The following is a 10,775-nucleotide window of genomic DNA, read 5'->3' on the forward strand; positions in this document are numbered from 1 at the left end:
GAGCTGGAGCAGTCCATTCCCCCTGAAGCTCCTCCTTGGTTAAAGCCTTCTCAGCTGCAGCCTGCTCCTCCATTTCAGTCTCTTCAGGATCTGGAGTGGAGATCAGGCATGACCTCCCATGGGTGTTCTTGGAAGATAGTGCCATGCACGAACAGAACTTCTCAGCCGAGCATCCACCACATCAGACCCACTGAGTGAGTTCCCTTTTTAGGATCTTACAGCAGGATACATCAACTAAGTCTGAAAATAATATTTTTGCAGGAAGTATTACTATCAAACTCCACTCATTGGGCCAGAAACCCTTGTGGAGTTTTCGAAAAACTTGCCCCTTGTAGAGCACACTGCCTATACTTGTGAGTTCATCGGCCAGTGGCCTCAACTCCAAATGTTAACAATGTGCAATTAGCAACTTCTTTCACTCCACCTTATTTTCATTTGCTATCTCTTGTTGTCATTCAGTCACTAACTTGTGTCAAACTCTTTGCCAACCCATGGATTGCAGCATGCCAGGCTTACCTCTCCTTCACCATCTCCTGGAGTTTGCTCAAATTCATGTCCATCGAATCAGTGATGCCAACCAACCATCTCATCTCTGTCATCCTCTTCACCTCCTGCCTTCAATCTTTGCCAGAATTGGGGTCTTTTCCAATGAGCCAGCTCTTTGCATCAGGTGGCCAAAGTATTGGAGCTTCAGCATCAGTCCTTCTAAGTTGCTACCTCTAAATTCAAATAGAACTTAATACATTTCATTCTTAAGGTATCACTTACAACATGATCCTGTTTCATGAAAAATATTTTTCAAAGCCTTCTTTCTAGCCTCTATTTACATACATACATAGAAAATTATGGAATAATGTTCACTTAATATTGTTTGTTGGGGGTAGTAAGACTGGAGATAATAATTATCACTTTCTTTTCTGCAGTTTTTTGAATTCTTAAATCTTACATTACACAAATAATACAGCAATTTTCCTATGAAAAGAAGTTTTGGTATCAAATGACAAGAATGAGTTCCATAGACATAATGTCTTCTAGATATATATGAAAGTTATAATACATTGACATAAGTATTAGCATTTCAAAGGCATGTGTATCTCATTTCCAGAATGAGATAATTTCTTTGCAGAGAAAAGTGAAAGTTCATAGCTGTTAATGATGCCTACCAAATCACTAAGCACTTAAAAATTACATGTTTATAATTCCATGCATGGCATGCATGCATGCTCAGTTGGGTCTGCCTCTTTGTGACCCTATGAACTGTAGCCCTCCAGGCTCCTCTGTCCATGGAATTTTCCAGGCAAGAATACTGGAGTGGGTTGCCATTTCCTTCTCCAGAGGATCTTCCAGACCCACAGATCCAAACCCTGTCTCCTGTATCTCCTGCATTGGCAAGTGTATCCTTTATCACTGAGTCACTTGGGAAATCCTTATAAATATACATTTGTACACAGAAAATAAATTTTAAGGTTTTTTCTTTTCTTTTCTTTTTCTTTTGCATTTTGAACCATCATTCTGTTAGCAATCAAAAATAGTCTAGTATTCAAATATATGCCTGTTGTTTTTTAAAACCCATGTAAAACTTTTAAAACATAAAACACAGAATAATCTTATATCATGATTTCTTTGAAGGAAGAAAATTAAAAGATATTTATATTTGAATCTATAAAGAACCTCTGGAAGAATACAGAATAACAGAGTTAGTAGTATATTACCTTAAATTTGCTAATCAGACATACTTCCATTTTCCCTCCCTATTCTGTCAAGATTTTTTTAAAAATATCTAAAGTGATCAAAACAATTTTTTTCAACAATGCTGATTACTCAGACCTACATGAATCTAAGTGGCAGCTGCAAAGTAAAGCAAAACTCTCTGATAATTCCTCCTAACCTTATTGGTTCCCTTGCTAGTAAAAAGGGTGTAAAAAGGGATTAAATTCTCATTTACCCAAGAACCCTCTCCAGTGATGTTCAACTCAAGGTGTCTGGACTATAGCTGCTGACAACTGCCATAAGAGGGGGGAAGATGCACATGAAAAGAAGGATAGAAAATTATGTACAAGCAAAGTATACATATAAATACTTCCTTTTCAAGCTGAAAGGGAAGACATAGAAATGCACATTAAGAAATAAATATTTAAATAAAATAATTGGTTAATTATGTCCTGCTAACTCCTTATTTGACTTCAAGAAGGAGGATATATGATAAATATATACCATAGTAATCTGGCAACTTTTTAAATTAGTTTGAAAGTGGGGACAGTAAGAGGGGAGAAGCAAATATTCTTTACATTTCCTCTACTTTGGACTCAGAGCCTCATTTTACAAACCAGGGCTCCAAAGTTCAGACTCGGAAAACTTAGGATGAAAAGATAGCAGTTACCTAGGCCAGATCTTTTCCCATGTACTCACTCAATGTGTTACATTTACCAAAACTAATGTATCTTGAACAGGAATGACAGTCAAGCCACAATAAAAGCAACTTTGTCTTCAGTCCGAATATTCTTTAAAGGAGAGCAGAATTTTTTTAAACTAATTTACTAAGCGGTGGCACAGTGAGTCGTTTAGGTAAAGCTGGGTCTATTCTCAGAAACTGGGGGTACCTCAGCAAGCCCATTAGTGAAATGACTACAGAGATATATTGCTGGAAAAATTTATTTGGGTCACTAAGAAGGTCAAGTTGGACAGATCAGTATTTCGTGATCCTATTAGTCAGTTAAAGATAAACTAGCACTTTAATAAAATTGAATTAAATTTATTGCTGTAAGTCCAAGTCTTAATAACCATAGCCAAAATGCCAGTTGAGCCACAAAAAATTATCCTAAGTGTTTAAAAACCTCAAAACACTGTTCTGTAAATTAAGTGAAATTCTTTTCCTGTTTGTACCCAAGTGTCAGTGTCAATGTATTTATGAGTATGTCTGCATGTATATATGGAGTTAGAGTTTGAAAAATGATATATGGCTTTATGAAGATAACATATATGTATGATTTATAAAAATATATGTAGTCTGAAAAATTATTTATAAAAATGTATGTATAGTCTGATTTGAAATATGATTTTCTCATTCTTCAATATAACTGAGTTCCTTTATGTTTTATAATTAGGCTTATTTCTTATCCCTACAAACAGAAAATTTTACTGTACTACAGTTTAGTTTTCCATTGTTGTTTAATTAAAGGTACGCAATAAAAAACCCTTCGGGAGGGATTTCCTTGGTGGTCCAGTGGTTAAGAATCTGCCTGCCAATGGGACATGGGTTCGATCCCTGGTCTGGGAAGATACCACCTGCTTGGAGCCCCTAAGCCTGCGCAGCACAGCTACTGAGCCACACTCTAGACCACGGAGCCACAGCTATGCAGCCCGCGAGCGGCAACTACTGGAGCCCCGCGAAGGAGCCCCGCGCTGCAAACAGAAGAAGCCACTGCGACGAGAAGCCCCTGATCACAACCAGAGTAGCCCCCACTCGCCACAACTGGAGGAAACCGGCACACAGCCATGAAGACCCCGCACAGCCAAAACTGAATTAATTACATAATTAAATGTTAAAAGTCCTTCGGGAAAAATAAATTCTAATCAGTTCTTTTACCTAGTAACTGATTCACATTTGTATCCTTTAGCTCAGCTGGTAAAGAATCTGCCTGCAATGCAGGAGACCCTGGTTTGATTCCTGGGTCGGGGAGTTCCCCTGGAGAAGGAATAGGCTACCCGCTCCAGTATTCCTGGGCTTCCCTGGTGGCTGAGATAGCAAACAATCTGCTTGCAATAGGGCAGACCTGGGTTCGATCGCTGGGCTGGGAAGATCCCCTGGAGGAGGGCAAGGCAATCCACTCCAGTATTCTTGCCTGGACAATCCCCATGGACAGAGGAGCCTGGCGGGCTATACAGTTCATGGGGTCACAAAGAGTTGGACACAACTGAGTGACTAAACCCAGCATATAGGTAACTTTAGAACTCGCTCATCTATAGTGCATTTAACACAAAGCAGATAAAACAAGGGTTACAGATGTTATTACAAAGTGGTATTCTGTTTCATGTTTCATATTGTTTGACTTCTTTTCTCATAATACCTGTTTAGCAGTTGTTAGATGCTAATTATAAATTTAAAGAACTCCCAATCATCCAAACAGACATGGAGACACTGATTTGTATTAAACTAGAAATTGTGCACTTTAAGCTTTAATCATATAAATGTACAAACATGAATGCTAATCTATTAATGTTCAAATTTTATAGATTAATATGCTCCTAATGTTGCAACTCATGGGTGTTTTGAAAGCTAATGAAATTGAAAACACCACTCCTGCCAATGCAAGGATGCTTTTGCTATTGCTGTTAAACCAGTCTTGTCTCTAAATATATATAACACAACAATTTGAAAGACTTAAAACTCTATAAAAATGTAGATTAGTAACACATAAATGACCTTCTAAATCTCTTTTTAAGCCATGCTCAATTGTTTATGAGAAACTGGTAACCAAGATATGGAAAAATGGAATACCCCACTCTAACATGTTGGTTACAGCTCCTTCCTGGTCTCTACCACCAGTTTACTTTAGTTTATTTTTTTAAAGTTCAAAATTTATATGAAAAGACACGGGTTGAAATGAAAATGTGTAGAAGAAAACAAGCCTCATAAAATGAAAGAAGTGCTGGCTTGCTTAAGGATGACATAGCATCTATCAGTAAAATGAAACAGCTGTCTCCAAAAACAAAGATAAAAGTGGAAGGCCTTCATAAGAAAAAGGAGAGGGAAAACCATGCTATTTCATTTGAACTCAAGAGTCCCGAAGACAAAGAAAGGTCAGTCATTGACGGGTACATTAGCTGTTGTAGAACTACTCACGCTGAACGTTGAGGTCCAGGGGGTCAACTTTCTTCTGAGCGGTTTCAGTCTAAATGCCAACTGCTCAGAGATCTTTCCCAGCCACCCTCCCTTAGATAGTCGCAACTCATTCAACCAGCCCAGCAGCACTATTATTTATCCCTCACCCTGTTCATTTCCTTCAAGGCACTTAGTTCTTTACTATTTTCTCCACTGCTCCAAGAGGGCAGGGTTCACTTAGAATTTGTCCACCGCTATATTCGCAGCATCTCTCACACACTGTCTAGCACACATAGTAGGCATGCAAAAAATAGTTACTGAATCAATCAACAAATGTTCCACTGCAACAGAGAGAATACCAAGGCCCAACCAGTCCTAAAAAAGATGAGCTGTGACTCCCTAAAGTGGATTCTGGATCTTCTATCTCATTATCATAGTTCTCTTCCTAACTGACTTTTTAGTATCACTGAACTCATCATTGTAAAAAATGTTAACAGATTTTTTAACAGACTCACAGAATTCAACACAAAAATTTTTCTCCAAAACTAAAATGCTGGCCTAAGCTTCCAAGGAGACTCTATGAACCTGTGAGAGAGTTTGGAACTATGGGTACTAGTTTTTTTGTATCATCTGTATGCTAAAGATATTATAATTTGTTATAGAAAGAAATATTCATTTGCTGACAAAATTTAGATACTTTATACTTATTGCAGAACCAAAAAGAAAATGCACTGTGAACTACACTTCAAAGATAGATATAATTTTTCTTATTATGCTGGTCATAGAAAACACCCTTTTCCAACAACACAAGAGATGACTTCACACCTGAACATCACCCAGTGGTCAGTACTGAAGTAAGACTGATTATATTCCTTGCAGCCAAAGGTGAAGAAACTCTATACAGACAGTAAAAGCAAGACCTGGAGCTGACTGTGGTTCAGATCACAAGATTCATATTGCAAAATTCAGGATTGAATTGAAGAAAGTTGGGAAAATACTAGGCCATTCAGGTATGAACTAAATAAAATTCCTTATAATTATACAGTAGAGGTGACAAATAGATTCAAGGGATTAGATCTGGTAGACAAAGTACCTGAAGAACTATGGACAGTGGTTCATAATATTGTACAAGAGGCAGTGATCAAAACCATCCCAAGGAAAAAGAAATGCAAGAAGGCAAAGTGATTGTCTGCGGAGGCCTTACAAATAGCTGAGGAAAGAAGAGAAGCAAAAGGGAAAGCAGAAAGAGAAAGATATATCCAACTGAATGCAGAGTTCCAGAGAACAGCAAGGAGAGATAAGAAAGCCTTCTTAAATTAACAATGCAAAGAAATAAAAGAAAACAATAGAATGGGAAAGACTAGAGATCTCTTCAAGAAAATTGAAGGTATCAAAGGAACATATCATGCAAGGATGGACACAATAAAGGACAGAAATGGTAAAGACCTAAAGGAAGCAGAAGAGATTAAGAGGTGGCAAGAATACACAGAAGAACTGTAGAAAAAAGGTATTAACGACCCAGATAACCACAATGGTGTGGTCACTCACCTAGAGCCAGACATCCAAGAGTGTGAAGTTAATTGGGTCTTAGGAAGTATTACTATAAACAATGGTAGTGGAGGTGATAGAATTCCTGATGAGCTATTTCAAATCCCAAAAGATGATGCTGTGAAAGTGCTGTACTCAATAAGTCAGCAAATTTGGAAAACTCATCACTGACCACAGGACTGGAAAAGATTAGCTTTCATTCCAGTCCCAGGGAAGAGCAAAGCCAAAGAATGTTCAAACTACTGTACAATTGTGCTCATTTCACATGCTAGCAAGGTTATACTTAAAATCCTTCAAGCTAGGTTTCAGCAGTATGTGAACCAAGAACTTCCAGATGTACAAGTTCGGTTTCAAAGAGGGAGCAGAAGCAGAGACCAAATTACCCACATTCATTGGATCATGGAGAAAGCAAGGGAGCTCCAGAAAAACATACTTCTGCTACATTGACTACGCTAAAGCCTTTGACTGTGTGGATCACAAAAAAAGTGGGAAATTCTTGACAATATGGGAGTAACAGACCACCTTACCTGTCTCCTGAGAAACCTGTATGCAGGTCAACAGTTCAAACCAGACATGGAACAACTGACTGGTTCTAAATAGGGAAAGGAGTCCATCAAGGCTGTATGTTGTCACCCTGTTTATTTAACTTATATGCAGAGTACCTCAGGGCTTCCAAAGTGGCTCAGTAATACAGAATCCACTTGCCAATGCAGAAGATGTAGGAGATTCAGGCTCGATACCTGGGTCAGGAAAGTCCCCAGGAGGAGGAAATGGCAAACCCCTCTAGTAGTCTTGCCTGGAAAATCCCATGAACAGAGGAGCCTGGCAGTCCATGGGGTCACAAAGAGTCAGATACAACTGAGCAGCTGAACTCACATGAAGAGTGCATCACGTGAAATACCAGACTGGATGACTCACAAGCTGGAATCAAGATTGCGGGGATCAATGTCAACAACATCAGACATGCAGATGATACCACTCTAATGGAAGAAAGCGAGAAGGAACTAAAGAGCCTCCTGATGAAAGTGAAAGAGGAGAGTGAAAACGTTGGCTTAAAACTCAACATTCAAAAAACTAAGATCATGGAATCTGGTCCCATCACTTCATGGGAAATAGATGGGGAAACAATGGAAACAGTGACAGACTTTATTTCCTTGGGCTCCAGAATCACTGCAGATGGTGACTGCAGCCATGAAATTAAAAGATGCTTTCTCATTGGAAGAAAAGCTATGACCAACCTAGACAGCATATTAAAAATCAGAGACATTACTTTGCCAGCAAAGGTCCGTCTAGTCAAACCTATGGCTTTTCCAGCCGTCTTGTATGGATGTGAGAGTTGGACCATAAATAAGCCTGAGCACCAAAGAACTCATGCTTTTGAACCATGGTGCTGGAGAAAACTCTTGAGAGTCCCTCAGACTGCAAGGAAGATCAAACCAGTCAATCCTAAAGGCAATCATACCCTGAGAAAAACATGATCCGAAATGATACATGCACCCCAGTTTTATTGCAGCACTGTTTACAATAGCCAAGACATAGAAGCAACTTAAATGTCCATTGACAGAGGAGTGGATAAAGATGTGGTACATATATACAATGATATATTATTCAACCACTAAAAAGAATAAAATAATGTCATTTGCTGCAATACAGACTGACATAGACAGTGTCATACTGAGTGAAGTAAGTCAGACAGAGGAGAAATATCATATCACATTCCTCATATGTGGAATCGAAAAAAAAGAATGGATACAAAGGAACTTACCTAAATAACAGAAAGAGGCTCACAGAGAACAAACCTAGGGTTGCAGGGAAAAGGGGACAGTTGTGGACTTTTGGAAGGTCATGTGCACACTGCTATATTTAAAATGGGTAACCACCACAGACTTATTGGAACACTGCTCAGTGTTATGTGCCAGCCTGGATGGCAGGGAGGTTTGGGGGAGAATGGAAACAGGCATATGTACAGCTGAGTCCCTTCACAACATTATTAATTGGCTTATACTCCCAATACAGAAAAGTTTAAACTTAAAAACATAGAATAAAAAATAAAGGAAATCAACCCTGAATATTCGCTGGAAGGACTGATGCTGAAGCTGAAGCTCCAATACTTTGGTCACCTGATGCGAAGAACTGACTCCTTAGAAAAGACCCTGATGCGAGGAAAGATTGAAGGCAAAAGAGTAAGGGGGCAGCAGAGGATGAGATGGTTACATAGCATCACCGTCTCAATGTACATGAATTTGAGCAAACTGCAGGAGATAGTGGAGGTTAGAGGAGCCTGGCAAGCGGCAGTCCATGGGGTTACAAAGAGTCAGACAAGACTTAGCAAATGAACAATATTTTTTTAAAACTTCAGTGTAATGACTATCTCAGTTTCAGTTAAATGTGTTTAATTAAAAAAAAAAACTTCACAAAAAAACATGAGTTAATATACCTTCCCATTTAAAAATCGTTGTGCTTTTATAGACAAAATGCAATAATCCTACTGAGAATACTTTGTTCTAATAGTCTATGCCATAAATCATAATAATTATCGGCTTCCTAGGTGGCTCAGTGGGTAAAGAACCTGCTTACAATGCAGGAGACACAGGAGCTGCAGGTTCAGTTCCTGGCTCAGGAATGTCCCCTGGAGAAGAGCATGGCAACTCCCCCCAGTGTTCTTGCCCAGAGAGTCCTGTAGACAGAGGAGCCTGGCGGGCTACAGTCCATGGGGTCACAAAGAGTCAGACACGACTGGAGCACCTGAGCACACACGCACACAACTTAAAGCATACCATCCACTAGGTATTTTATATAACTATTAATTCATAAAATTATCACAATTCTATGAGGGGACCATTTATAGCTCTGTTTTATAGTCAAGAAAACTGGAGGCCGAAATGAGTTTAAAAAAACTTTCTAAGGTCAAGTTGCCAGTAAATGATACTATAGAGGCATTGCGGTTAAAAAAATAAAATAGCACATAATGAAATGCTGTGATGGGCCAAGCAATAATCTCATATCAGAAGAAAAATATTTATCTACACAAAATACTGAAGAAAAATCATCAGTGATTTTTAGATATTAAACATATAATTTCTGCAAAGTGAATATCATAATTTTTCCACACTCTGTGCCTTGGATAGCTTTATTAAACTTAGCCCAAAACCTATCCCAGGTCTCTCTGCTTTGACAAATCTCTTTTCTACGTTACCAAGTTCATATCATAAAATGTGGTATTGAAGAAAGATGTAAAAGAAGATTGTAAGTAATTTTCTTATTATCAATAAAATTCCACATTCCAAAGGTACACTGTGGACTCCCCTGCTGTTGGAAGGTTCACGGCACGTACTGTTAAGGTTATTACATCCCACAGATAGTCACGGTGTTCTGAAGGTAGATCCTGGGAAGTGAGAATAATTCAAAGAAAATGTCATTTATTTTCTTTGTCCTTCCTGTCTGCTGGGATTGAATGTTGATTTTTTTTTTTTTACCTCTTTAATTGTTCCCCTAAGCACATCTGCAAAAAGATACATCATATCCTGAAACCATTATATGTTCATCCAAGGAGCTTTTTCTTGAATCCAACAAAACAGTTTTTTTTCACTTACGATCTAATGTGTCTGGAGTGAGCATTGACTTTGTGTCCTTTCTAACAGATGACCATGAAGTCTGACACAGGTTGCTTAGCAACTGCCTTATGCCCAGAAGTAGAAATAACTCTTTGATATACTCACTATGTGTATTTCTCCTGATTTATTTCATTTGCGTTTAGCATGGGAGATCAAACGGAATCATTAGAATCCTACTAACACCCCCAAGGGTAGAAGAGCTCCTGGTCCACTTTAAGCTAAAGTACCCAGAGATCAAAACAGCCTCTGTGTCATCACACAACAGTACTGCAGAGTAAAAAGAACAATAAGAACACTGCGCCTGTCCATTACCAAAGACAAGGTGCGTACAACCTCATCAGTGCTGGCACCACACTGGTCTTTGAAACTTGAAAATAACTCTCGAAACTGTTATTTATAAGCTCACTTTTTTTTTTAAATGATAAAGGGCTGCATACTTCCCATTATGTGGTCTGCTAAAAAGTCGTTGATATCCTGAAGGACAAGCCATTGTTTTAATGCATGATATAATGTAATTTATCTTGCAGCAAGAACAATACTAATCACTTCACTTATTTGCATCAACCATCACTCTTCGACCCTCATTGTATCTGATCCAATCTAAGCTCATTTATATTATTCGTGACTTGTTTATATAGAAAGAATTCAACAAAACACACGGTGGTACTGCACTTCAGAACAATAATCCATGCAGACGAGTCCTGGTCTTAAATCCAAAAATGAAAAGCTTAAAAGCTTTTAAAATAGAATTTGGGGCAGGAAATATGTAGCTAATATTATGATGTAATGAA

The 10,775-nt window shown here is 38.5% G+C and overlaps 1 non-coding gene across 1 annotated transcript; it reads right to left on the reverse strand.

Moving 5' to 3' along the window:
- Positions 1 to 253: 253 nt before the first annotated feature.
- Positions 254 to 403, reverse strand: LOC122674978. The gene has a single exon (XR_006335136.1). It is a non-coding gene; the product is annotated as a small nucleolar RNA SNORA62/SNORA6 family (small nucleolar RNA).
- Between the last annotated feature and the right edge of the window lie 10,372 nt (positions 404 to 10,775).

The sequence above is a fragment of the Cervus elaphus genome, chromosome 18 (genome assembly GCF_910594005.1).
Source record: "Cervus elaphus chromosome 18, mCerEla1.1, whole genome shotgun sequence".
NCBI lineage: Eukaryota > Metazoa > Chordata > Mammalia > Artiodactyla > Cervidae > Cervus > Cervus elaphus.